This window comes from Apium graveolens, chromosome 9 (genome assembly GCF_009905375.1).
Source record: "Apium graveolens cultivar Ventura chromosome 9, ASM990537v1, whole genome shotgun sequence".
Classification (NCBI taxonomy): domain Eukaryota; kingdom Viridiplantae; phylum Streptophyta; class Magnoliopsida; order Apiales; family Apiaceae; genus Apium; species Apium graveolens.
In genome coordinates, this window is record NC_133655.1 from 71,241,732 (window position 1) to 71,255,823 (window position 14,092).

The 14,092-nt window shown below is 39.8% G+C and overlaps 1 non-coding gene across 1 annotated transcript; it reads left to right on the forward strand.

Annotated features, from left to right (window-relative positions):
* The first annotated feature begins 11,807 nt into the window (after positions 1 to 11,807).
* On the forward strand, positions 11,808 to 11,914 carry LOC141687984 (small nucleolar RNA R71). The gene has a single exon (XR_012561456.1). It is a non-coding gene; the product is annotated as a small nucleolar RNA R71 (small nucleolar RNA).
* The last annotated feature ends 2,178 nt before the right edge of the window (positions 11,915 to 14,092 follow it).

A 14,092-nucleotide genomic window follows, 5' to 3' on the forward strand; every position in this document is an offset into this window, starting at 1 on the left:
AATCACTATTCATTGTCTTCTTCATTGATTTCTTGGAGAAGATTGGGAATGAATTGGAGGCTTAAACTCATAGGATAGCCATATCTATGCATAAGGAGTACTAGATAATTAACTTACCAATTTAGGAAGCTTGGATCTTGAATTTTGAAAATTCCTCTTCTTGAAAATGGAAAAAGCCGAGAGCAAGCTTCTTGGTGAAGAGAAATAAAATTTTTGTTTTGATGAAATGATTTGTTTTGGCTTGGTGGATGTAGTTTTGTTTGGATTTTTGGTTAATTACCTTATTAACCTTGTCTTTGTGTGGTTTTAATTCAACCACATCTCCTTCCCCTTATGTCATGCTTATGTCATGCTTATGATGTCATCATCCCTTACTTGCCCTCTTCTTATTGGTTGGATGACCTCATCATCCCTAACCTCCTTGATTAACTTCCTAATTGTTTGCCTAATGACCGTTGATCTGTTATACGGTTCGCTTAACTTTCGTTTTCGTTTATCGTTTGAGGGATCATACCCGGGATCTTATTACTTGGGTTTCCTTAACCTTTCTCAATACATTATAATCCTTTTATGATCCTCTCTTATAATCCTTTTATTTAAATCCTTTTTATCATGTTACCTTATACTCAATTCTTTTCGTATCTAGTGGATTTCTGGGAAAAATCAAAGTGTTCGGAATTGGATTCTGACGATCTTTACATACACTTATATACCATCTAGAATACTAATAAAATCTCAGAATATCCATAACAGAACCCCTACATAGTGGGGCATGAAAAGTTTTCTCATTCAGCAAAAACACTATTCATAAGGGTTACAAAAAGTTCAAAATTTTGGGGGTTATTACACTCCGTGTATCCGCCTTCGGCACACCTGATACTCCATCCGTTGATGGTGAGGATTTTGATTCGCAGTAGGTGATAAGTGGCATTTTATACCACTTAAAGTGTCTCATAACGGCTTGAATTGGTGTCTTGAACTCAAGTATTTTGTGTATTTAATGCCTTTTCGATTATTTTTGCATTTCAGGGTATATCTTGCTTAGATAGGTGGATTTCATCAAAATAAGCTTAAGGAAGTGCTTGGGATCAGTCTAGGGATGATAAGCGAAGAAATCAGCAAAAATAGAAGCAAACCAAGGATTTTTCCAGAAAGGTTGCAGGCACCCGCCTGATGGGAGCAGGCGACCGCCTGCTAGCAGGAGCCCGCATGGAGGATGCAGGAGGCCGCCCGAGTGCGGAAAATTAGAATCTGTATTTTATAATTCGAGTACGATTGGGCTTCTGTTGACGCTGGTTCTTTTGGGTTATTATATAAACCTTATGGGAAGATGTTTTCTTTATCGAGAGTGAAGGCAAGAAGATTGAGAAGACCGTTTTAGCACGCAACTGTTAGGGCGAAAACACCCGCTAATAATACACGCAAGTATACGCGTTATATAGAATACTTTCTAGTTCGTTCCCACAGAGACTCAGACTAATTATGTTCAATTACATTCACTGACCAATGCATGACTATTTCTCAATGTTAAAACAATAACACTTAGAATTGATTAACTAATTATTAACTACAATTAACTACGAGAATTAAGCACTTAATTAACACTTGAATTAACAATATTAAAACACTCATGGGATCACAACTTCACTACTACTTCCTTCAATAGTCATTCTTATTACCCTTGGCATGCAACAGTGATGATATTAATCGAACAACACGAAACTGATAAAAGCCAACTTTCATTGTACTAATACCATTCTACCAAACATCCACAATTAAGATAGAAGTTGAATAGTCATCAATTATGTTGAGTCCCTATGTATTAACCCCAAAATTTTGAACTTTTTGTTACCCTTATGAATAGTGTTTTAGCTGAATGAGAAAAATTTTCATGCCACACTATGTACGGGTTCTGTTATGGATATTCTGAGATTTTATTAGTACTCTATATGGTATATAAGTGTATGTAAAGATCGTCAGAATCCAATTCCGAACACTTTGGTTTTTCCCAAAAATCCACTAGATACGGAAAGAATTGAGTAAAAGGTAACAGGATAAAAAGGATTTAAATTAAAGGATTATAAGAGAGGATCATAAAAGGAATATAATATATTGAGAAAGGTTAAGGGAACCTAAGTTCATCATCCAATTGGATATTTCTGCAACACTACCCAGAGCACTTCGATAGAAAGGCTACGGTTGGGCGATTGTTGAGTGTTGGCAGGGTCAAGTTTTCAAAATGATGTTTGCATCAAATGAAGTATCTCATAACTTCATTTTATTTTGATGATATTTTAAAGATTGAATCTATTCAAGTATTATCTTGTAGTCTCATCTATGTGATGAACTGTTGAACTAATTATAACTTGAACGGTGGTTGTTCAAGTAGTATTTGGAAAAGATATAAGTATATTGGAGTATCTTGTAACTTCATCTTTTAAAAACTTATATCTAGTAAATGATTATCTTATGCATGTCAAAGATTTTCAGAAAAACATTGAGTCAAGGTTAGATATATGAGATCACCTTGCAACGATAGTTTTATACAGTTATAAACTGGAACTCTGTGCATATTATGTATGGAAGACGACTTCCAAGATTTTGAAAAGTATATATGTATATATACTGAATATTTTGCGACTTCATCGCATTAAGATATCAAACTTGGTTCATTTCTTTTGACCAAGACTTTCATGAGTACTATGAGAAGGCTCATATATTGTTAATCATTATACATATTATTTTGATGGGCTTGCTGCTCACCCTTGCTTTCTTCTTTCATCACACAACAACAGATAGAAACGATGAACAGGACCAAGCTCCCGATTCGCAAGCGATTAGGAAACGTTCCGCAGTTTCCTATAGGCGTTGATGTCGCTGTAGCTGAGGTAGGAACTACCAATAGGCTAGGCTTTCAACTTATGATGTACCAGACTTATGTATAATTATGAATTGTAATAATGGCAAAGAAATGTAAATTTATTCAGAAACCTTTTTAAAGTGTATTGACATATAATTGTGGAATAAAATGACTTGTGATTATTTTTGGATATTCATCTCTGAGACTATAACTTGTGGTGTGTGTGTTTATTGTGGGGTCACAATACAGAGTAGTTGATTGTGTATTAAGATTGGGTGTTATTAAGGGAAATGGAACTCGTGACAACCCGGATCCCCGACCCCGGATTTGGGGGTGTTACACCCTATATGTCTACATAAATTGACAACATAACGATTAAGCACAAGTTATTCCTTTTGATTACACAGGGCGAATAAAACGGTTAGAGTTACCCACTAATCATGCATACTCGTACATGAACCTATGCTAGCATGGCAAGTTCTAAATCTCCAGATCCACCATCGCTTCACAAGAGATTAACACCCTATCTTATATGTTCGCGACGCACATAAGACAAATAAGCACAACCAATACTAGATATCATACAATCATCACACACTAAGGTATTAAACAACTAACTAAAGAATTCCATAGTAAATCCGTTACGACCCCATGATCACGATTAGCCCATGATAGCACTCATCGTCATCATGAGTTCATATGAAAACATAATAATAACACACGAGAATAATAACTAAAACTACTTATATTAAACCAGAGTACGTCACAAGAGTAAATAGGTTCAAAGTAAAGAAAACTAGCATCCAACGTTATAACGAAATAAAGATTCACAAGAAAATATGTTTCCTCTTCGTTGCGGTGTGCTAAAACGGTCTTCTTCCTTATCTCCTCGCTCTTCGATTAATACTACGATCCAACCTTTGTGAAATGTCTCTGAAATCTACTTAAATAGGAGTCCCATAATACCCATCTAACTCAGAAGTTGGAAGTTAAACAGAACTAGGGGTCCAAAATAATAATTCTAATTTTTCATCCCTGAGCGGCCGCTCAGCATTCCTGAGCGGCCGCTCAGCATTCCTGAGCGGGCGCTCAGCTTCCTGAGCGGTCGCTCAGCAGAGCTGAGCGGGCGCTCAGACCCCTACTGGAAACTACTATATTTTTCTCCCATTTCTTTGCTGCAATCTGCTTCTATCTTCCCGGTTGCAATGCCAAACACATGCCAAGGCTTATTATTGATGAAATCTCTCCCGAAATGCATTTATTACCTTGAAATGCACAAACACTAGAAAAATGCATCAAATACACAAAATACTTGATTTCGAGACACCAATTCAAGCCATGATAAGACGTTTTAAGTGGTATAAAATGCCACTTATCACACCCCCAAACTTAAATCGATGCTTGTCCTCAAGCGTCACAGACTCAAAAACAAAACGAAAACATGCATGAATGCAATCTATATGAAATGCAGCGATCCCCCTTACTACGACCAAACCAACCAACTTACGACATCTCAACAAATGCAATTAGGCGACTAAAGATCAATCAAATCATGAAAACTAACATACAGCCAGAAACGTGGTGTATGCAGATGCTTAACAGATATACTTCGACTCTAGATCAATTATCATAACTCGACTATCCTCAAGGTAATCGCATGATTATACGAAGAATAAAATTCTAGGCACAAAATGACTTATAACACTTCAAGATTTCTGGAGCTTATTAGGTAATCATGCTATTTATTTATCATAACAAACAAATGCTTATTTGACCGTGCAATGAGTGAGGTCCACAAAAGACTTATGCAATGGCATCCATGTAGCGAGCGTTAGGTTAGCGGATCCCAGACTATAAAAGCCTTAGGTCAGTAGGCACAATGTCCCCTAAGAACTTAATAACTCGAATACCAAAGAGCCCACTCGTGATCAATTATGCACTAACTCTTTTTTTTTTCTTTTTTTTCTTTTTTTTTCTTTTTTTTCTTTTTTCTATATTTTTTTTCTTTTTTTTCACAATTTCTGAGCAAGTGCGTTTCGCTCCATCTTGCTCAACCCTAGACTACTCGCATAAAAATACGAGCCGGCTACTAGCCATTCGACGCCTAGCCACAATTAGCAATGAATTCCACTTTTTACTCCATTTTTTTTTCTTTTCACGCCTTTTATCACAAAGAACCTATTTTAAATTCTAAGCATAATCAATAGATTACCCTGAAAAACATCAAACCATAACAACAATCTAGTCCCTAAGCATTCTCTAAGACTTAGTGAAATTACAAGTGTTTCTAGCATGCATGTTAACCTACAAGACTCAATCATCACTCTAATGCTATCACTACACTTGCATCAATATCACAAATCAATCGGTAAAGCAACGCAAAAGGGATCATGGTAGATGCATGAGCTAAATGACATGATAAATAAATCTATAAAATAAAAAAACTATATGGCAAAAATATGCAACTATATGAACTAAACTATCATAAATATGCAACTACATGACACACACAAAAAATATTCCTTAACTACCACCCCCAAACTTAAAATCTTCACCGTCCCCAATGAAGGTAGTAGAAAGGAACACAGGGTATACCTACTCGGAGAGATCATCATCATCATCACCCTCAGAGGGTGGAGTATCAGGAGGCGGATATGCAGAGTCCTCACCAAAAACTGGCCACTGTATGTCAGCTTCAAGGCCTCTAAAAGCAGTCCCAAGCGCAAGGGTGAGCTCCTGAGCAAACCTGCTCTGCGTCTCGTACATATCATTCATCCTCCTCGACAACCCCCTATACTGGGCATCAGCCATCGAAGAACCGGCCTCATCACGTCTTGGCCTCGCCATGGTAGCACCACGTGTTGGACGCCCTCCTGGAAGACGATAACCCAGCCCATGCTCCTCGGGCTCACCACCAGTCCATGCTTGCATCGCATGCAGAGTCCCGGAGTCAATAGGAGCGGTCGGCAACTGCCACTGCTCATGAGACGGCCACTGAACTCCCACTGCTCGGCAAAGCTTTGTACCCGTGGATGCATAAGGGATGTTCATGTGCTTAGCTCCCCTTAAAAACTTCAGAATTCCTTGGTAGATGAACTCACCAAGGTCCACATAGTACTCCTCATTCAAAATTCCCCATAACAACTATGCTCTCTCAACTGTGACCTCATGTGCATGTGATGTAGGCAGAATATTAGCGCAAATAAAAGCATTCCATGCACGGGCATACCTATTCATCATGATCGCCGGAAAATGGTGATACTCGTTAGTCTCAATCTTGAAAGTCCAAATTGTGCCCGACCTACAGAGAGTAGCACAAATCAAATCCAAGTCAAAATCCTCAGCAGTCTTCTCATTCCAATTCTCCTCCGTGGGCTTCCTCTGTCATTGCCCAATCACACGGCGAATCGCCGCAGGTTGATAATCCACCGTCATCCCCCGCACAACAGAATACCCATTCTTTTCAGCCTTCGCGTTCGCATAGAACTCGCGAACAACGCTCATCGGAACTGCTTCAGGAGACTCACAAAAAGCAATCCAACCCTTCTCAGCAATCATAGGCACCAACTCACCATCCCTCCCCGATGGTAAGAACCCCCTCTCATTCAAAATTGGCTTACCTAGAAGCCTAGTATACTCCTCCTCAGCAGCCCTATCAAACAACCGAGGCCTCGCAGCAGTACCCCTCGAAGAATCAGCAGTAGGGACAGTGCTGCTGCTATCAATAGTCCTGGATCTCTTGGGTGCCATCGAAACTGAGAAAAAGTATTTAAGATTTATGTTTTTGAATATGGGAGAGAGTTTAAGGTTTGAAAGTGTATGGGGAGTATATGGAATAGTTGTATGTATATATAGGGTAGTGATTAGAGTAAAATTTGATTAGGAGTGGGTTTGAGGGTTAAAAATATGGGATAATGGGGCAATAGGTCATGGGTAATGGGGCTGTGTTTTGTTTTTTTATTTTTCAGATTTTTTTTTTGGATTTTTATAAAGCTTAAAAAAAATTCTGACAGTCGGCCCCTGAGAGGTCGCTCAGCTGAGCTGAGCGGGCACTCAGGGGTCCACTGGAAAAAAAATTCCTTGCCCTGATTTTCTGATTTTTTTGTGGTTTTGGATAGGTTGCTAACTTCTAAGGGTTCCTGTAACAACAAATCATGGGTTGCCTCCCAAGAAGCGCTTCTTTTTTGTCATTAGCTTGACGTAGCGTACCTTAATCAAGTTGACAATAAAACGGCACTAACCACTTCCCGGTTTGCCGTGTCCCCATAGTAATGCTTCAACCGCTAACCATTAACCTTGAATGTTTGGTCCAGATCATTCTCAAAAATCTCCACCGCTCCATGTGGAAACACAGTTTTGACAATAAAAGGTCCAGACCACATTGATTTCAACTTTCCAGGAAAAAGTCGGAGACGTGAGTTGAATAAAAGAACTTGCTGCCCCGGCACAAATGACTTAGGATATAACTTCCTGTCGTGCCACCTTTTCACTTTTTCCTTGTACATTTTGTTGTTCTCATACGCTTGGAGTTGAAATTCATCAAGTTCATTTAGCTGAAGCATTCGCTTCTTTCCAGCTGCATCTAGATCCAGGTTCAACTTCTTCAACACCCAATAGGCCTTGTGCTCAAGCTCCGCAGGTAAATGACATCCCTTACCATACACAAATTGAAACAGGGACATCCCAAGTAGAGTCTTATATGTTGTTCTGTAAGCCCAAACAATTTCATCGAGCCTTAAAGACCAATCCTTCCTTGACGGACAAACAACCTTCTCTAAAATGCGCTTGATTTCTCTATTATACACTTCCGCTTGACCATTCATTTACGGATGATAGGTAGTAGCAACACGATGATTCATATTGTAGCGCTGCATTATAGAAGTGAACTTACGGTTGCAGAAATGTGACCCTTCATCACTTATGATTACTCATGGCGTTCCAAACCTTGTGAAAATCTACTTATGAAGAAAATTCAACACTACTTTTACATCATTCGTCGGTAGAGCTTTGACTTCTACCCATTTTGAGACATAATCGACTGGCAGCAAGATGTACTGATTATTGCAAGATGTGACAAATGGCCCCATGAAATCGATTCCCCAAACATCAAAGACCTCGACTTCAAGCATCACATTTAACGACATCTCATCCTTCCTTGTAAGGTCCCCACTCTTTGGCAACGATCACACCTTAAAACGAACAGATGAGCATCCTTAAACAAAGTAGGCCAGAAAAAACCTACTTGCAGAATACGAGCTGCCATCTTCTCACCACCATAGTGTCCACCATAAACTGTAGAGTGGCAGTCTCGTAATATCCCCTCCGTCTCACAGAATGGGATACATCTCCTGATGATCAGGTCAGCTCTTTGTCTAAATAAATACAGTTCATCCCACATATACCACTTCACCTCATGAAGAAACTTCTTCTTTTGAGATGTGGTCAAATTAGGAGGCATTATATTGCTGACAAGATAATTCACAATATCTGCGAACCATGGCTCTTCCTCCTGAACTGCGAACAACTGCTCATCCGGAAAAGATTCGTTGATCAATGTCTTATCATGTGAAGTAGACTCAGAATTCTCCAATCTAGAGAGATGGTCAGCTACTTGATTCTCAGTACCTTTTCGATCCTTGATCTCTAACTCAAATTCTTGTAGCAAGAGCACCCAACGAATGAGTCTGGGCTTCGAATCCTTCTTGGAAACCAAATAGCGAATGGCCGCATAATCAGTGAACACTGTCACCTTTGTCCCAAACAAATAAGATCAAAATTTTTCGAAACCAAAGACTATAGCCAAGAGCTCCTTCTCAGTAGTGGTGTAGTTCATTTGGGCCCCATTTAAGGTCTTGCTAGCATAGTAGACCACATGAAAGAGATTATTCTTGCGCTGCCCAAGAACTGCGCCCACCGCATAATCACTCGCATCACACATCATCTCAAAAGGTTCTGTCCAATCAGGTGCTGTAATAACTGGTACAGTTATCAAACTCTTCTTGAGAGTCTCGAATGCCGTCAAGCATTCATCATCAAATTTGAAAGGCGCATCCTTCTCAAGCAAGTTGCACAATGGCTTGGATATCTTCGAAAAGTCCTTGATGAAACGCCGATAAACACCCGCATGACCAAGAAAACTATGGATTCCTTTCACAGAAATAGATGGTGGAACATTTTCAATGACTCCCACCTTGGCTTTGTCCACCTCAAGACCCATGCTAGAGACCTTATGCCCAAGAATACTGCCTTCACGCACCATAAAGTGACATTTTTTCCAATTGAGCACCAAATTAGTTTCCACACACCTTTTGAGTACTGCACGGAGATTATTCAAACATTCATCATACGAATGTCCAAAGACGGAGAAGTCGTCCATGAATACCTCTACATTATTTCCAATCATATCAGAGAATATAGCCATCATACATCTCTGAAAAGTGGCCGGTACGCCACATAAGACAAACGAAACTCTGTGAAAAGCAAATATGCCAAATGCACAAGTGAAGGTAGTCTTTTCTTGATCCTCTAGTGCAATACAAATCTGATTATAACCCGAATAACCATCCAGAAGACAATAATACTCATCACCAGGCAACCTGTCAAGCATCTGATCAATAAATGGGAGAGGGAAGTGATCCTTCCTTGTGGCCTTGTTCAACTTTCTATAGTCCATGCATACCCTCCATCCTGTGACTGTTCGAGTGGGGATGAGCTCATTCTTCTCATTTGCTACCACAGTAATACCTCCTTTCTTAGGTACACATTGCACGGGGCTCACCCAAGAACTGTCAGAAATAGGATAAATGATTCCTGCATCCAGCCACTTCAGAATTTCTTTCTTCACCACTTCTTTCATGATAGGATTAAGTCTGTGTTGTTGCTCAATAGTCGGCTTACTACCCTCCTCTAGCAGAATTTTATGCATGCAATATGAAGGGCTGATCCCTTTGATGCCTGATATAGTCCATCCGATAGCCGATTTGAATTCTCTCAAGATCCTTAAGAGCTTGTCCTCCTCACAACCTGAAAGGTCAGATACAATAATAATAGGTAAAGTAGATGCATTGCCTAAAAAGCATACCTCAAATGTTCAGGCAATGGTTTAAGCTCCAAGATAGGTGCTTCCTCAATAGATGGTTTGAGCTTTCCTTCAGCATTTTTGAGGTCTGAAGTACCAAGAGATTCAAATGGCATGTCTAGCTTTCGCCTCCAAGGAGAAGCATTTAGATATTATAGTTGCTCATTGCCATCCTCATCATCACTGTCAAAATCCCCCACTAAGGCCTTCTCTAATGCATCAGACATTAGCATATGATCAAGTTCTGAAGTAACCGTAGAATCAATCAAATCCACTTTTAAGCACTCCTCATCTTCTGTAGGGAATTTCATCACTTTGAATACATTGAACGTCACATCCTGATCCTGCACCCTCATAGTAAGTTCACCTTTCTACACATCTATCAAAGTACGGCCTGTAGCCAAGAAAGGTCTCCCCAAGATTATGGGAATCTTCTTATCTTCCTTGAAATCCAGAATAACAAAGTCTGCAGGAAAGAAGAACTTATCCACCTTTACTAGCAAATCCTCCACTATGCCTTGTGGGTATGTAATAGAATGATCAGCCAATTGTAGAGACATGTAGGTGGGTTTTGGATCAGGTAAATTCAATTTTTTGAAGATCGACAACGGCATCAGATTGATGCTTGCTCCCAAATCACAAAGGCACTTGTCAAAAGATAACTTGCCAATGGTGCAAGGAATGGTGAAGCTACCTGGATCTTTAAGCTTTGGAGGTAACTTTTGTTGCAGCACAGCACTGCATTCTTCCGTTAAAGCAACGGTCTCAAGTTCATCTGGTTTCACCTTCCTTGAAAGAATACTCTTCATAAATTTCGCATAACTAGGCATTTATTCCAGAGCCTCAGCAAAAGGTATATTGATGTGAAGTTTCTTGAACACCTCCAGAAAATTACCGAACTGCTTATCCAGCTTTTGTTGTTGCAATCTCTTAGGGAAAGGTGGTGGAGGATAAAGTTGTTTCTCCCCTGTATTACCCTCAGGCATAGTGTGTTCAACAGTAGTCTTCCTTGGTTCCGTCGCTTTCACCTTTTGCTTAGCTTCTTCATCACCCACTTCAGCTTCTCCTTCTTTTGCTTTTTCAGCATCAGCAACTTTTCCAGACCTTAAGGTAATAGCCTTGACTTGCTCTTTAGCTTCCTTCCTGCCTGGCACTTCAGTATCACTGGGAAGTGTGCCAGGTTGACGATTAAGCACTGCATTGGCTATTTGACCGATTTGATTTTCCAAGGTCTTGATCGAAACCGCCTGACTTTTGCACAACAGCTTAAGTTCCTCAAAATCAGCACTAGTGGGTGGAGCTGCACCTCCTTGTTGAGGATATGATTGCCTTTGAGCATAATGCTATGGTTACTGGAATCCAGGTGGATTGAACTGTTTACTTACGCCTTGCTGATATGGTTGCTGAATAGCATTCTGATTATTATTCCAGCTGAAATTTGGATGATTTCTGTTGTTAGGATGATACGTAGCTGGCACAGGCTGCTGCGGTCGCTGATAATTGTTCACATACTGAACAGATTCATTAACAAGAGAAAACTGATACGTAGCATGAGAACCTGCACAAAGCTCACAGACCATAGCTATCTGATTGACTCCATAAGTGGCTAGAGAATCGACCTTCATAAACAGCGCTTGGAGCTGCGCTGCAATAGCTGTAGCTGCATCAACTTCCAAAATACCTGCTACCTTCCCAGGGATCATCCTTTGAGTTGGGTTTTCATGCTCATTTGCAGCCATAGTCTCAATAAGATTATAAACCTCAGTATAGCTTTTGCCCCACAAGGCGCCTCCAGCTGCTGCGTCGAGCATGGGCCGAGATTGGGCCCCCAAACCATTATAGAAACCAGTGATCACCATCCAATCAGGCATTCCATGATGTGGACACTTTCTCAACATCTCCTTGTAGCGCTCTCAAGCTTCGCACATAGATTCTGTAGGTTGCTGCGCAAACTGAGTAAGAGCACTGCTCATAGCAGCAGTTTTCGCCATTGGATAAAACTTCACCAGAAACTTTTCCGCAAGATCTTGCCAAGTAGTGATAGACCCAACTGGTTCAGAATGTAACCAGTCCTTAGCTTTATCCCTCAGTAAGAATGGGAAAAGCCTCAGCTTGATAGCCTCATCAGTCACACCATTATATTTGAAAGTACTACAGATCTCGACAAAATTCCTTATATGCATGTTGGGGTCTTCAGTCGCAGCACCTCCGAAAGAAACAGAATTCTGCACCATATGAATAGTGCCCGGCTTGATTTCGAAGTTATTGGCCTCAATAGCCGGGTGCATGATGCTAGAATGAATGTCATCAATTTTAGGCCGAGAAAAGTCTATAAGAGCTGGATCTGCCGGAACTATATGATCACCCATGATTACTGGCTCTTTCTGCTCACTTCCTGAATCCGAATCTTCAAATTCTATCTTCTCCGGAATATCAAGAACTTCGTCAGTCTCCTCAGCCGTATCTAAAGTCTTCTTGTGAGTACGCGAATGTGTTTGCATAAACGCTCGCTAAAGTACCTGAAACACAACCGGAAACAATAAGTAACACGTCTTAATCACTGAGTCCTAATGACCGCTGATGGTAAGTACATAAACTAAACAAATACGCCGAGTCCCCGGCAGCGGCGCCAAAAACTTGTTAGGGAGAAAATACGCGCTAATAATACACGTAAGTATACGCGTTCGTAAGTAATATAGAATACTTTCTAGTTCGTTCCCACAGAGACTCAGACTAATTATGTTCAATTACACTCACTCACCAATGTATGACTACTTCTCAATGTTAAAACAATAACACTTAGAATTGGTTAACTAATTATTAACTACAATTAACTACGAGAATTAAGCACTTAATTAACACTTGAATTAACAATATTAAAATATTCATGAGATCACAACTTCATTACTACTTCCTTCAATAGTCATTGTTATTATCCTTAGCATGCAACAATGATGATATTAATCGAACAACACGAAACTGATAAAAGCCAACTTTTATTGTACTAATACCATTCTACCAAACATCCACAATTAAGATATAAGTTGAATAGTCATCAATTATGTTGAGTCCCTATATGTCTACAGAAATTGACAACATAACGATTAAGCACAAGTTATTCCTTTTGATTACACAGGGCGAATAAAACGGTTAGAGTTACCCACTAATCATGCATACTCGTACATGAACCTATGCTAGCATGGCAAGTTCTAAATCTCTAGATCGACCATCGCTTCACAAGAGATTAACATCTTATCTTATATGTTCGCGACGCACATAAGACGAATAAGCACAACCAATACTAGATATCATACAATCATCACACACTAAGGTATTAAACAACTAACTAAAGAATTCCATAGTAAATCCGTTACGACCCCATGATCACGATTAGCCCATGATAACACTCATCGTCATCATGGGTTCATATGAAAACATAATAATAACACACGAGAATAATAACTAAAACTACTTATATTAAACCAGAGTACGTCACAAGAGTAAATAGGTTCAAAGTAAAGAAAACTAGCATCCAACGTTACAACGAAATAAAGATTCACAAGAAAATATGCTTCCTCTTCGTTGAGGTGTGCTAAAACGGTCTTCTTCCTTATCTCCTCGCTCTTCGATTAATACTATGATCCAACCTTTGTGAAACGTCTCTGAAATCTACTTAAATAGGAGTCCCATAATACCCAGCTAACTCAGAAGTTGAAAGTTAAATAGAACTAGGAGTCCAAAATAATAATTCTAATTTTCCATCCCTGAGCGGCCGCTCAGCATTCCTGAGCGGGCGCTCAGCTTCCTGAGCAGTCGCTCAGCAGAGCTGAGCGGGCGCTCAGACCCCTACTGGAAACTGCTCTATTTTTCTCCCGTTTCTTCGCTGTAATCTGCTCCTATCTTCCCGATTGCAATGCCAAACACACGCCAAGGCTTATTATTGATGAAATCTCTCCCGAAATGCAATTATTACCCTGAAATGCACAAACACTAGAAAAACACATCAAATACACAAAATACTTGATTTCAATACACCAATTCAAGCCATTATAAGATGTTCTAAGTGGTATAAAATTCCACTTATCAGCAACAACGAAGAAGAGGAAGCATATGTTAATCTTGTGATTCTTTTAATTCGTTGTAACAGTGGATGC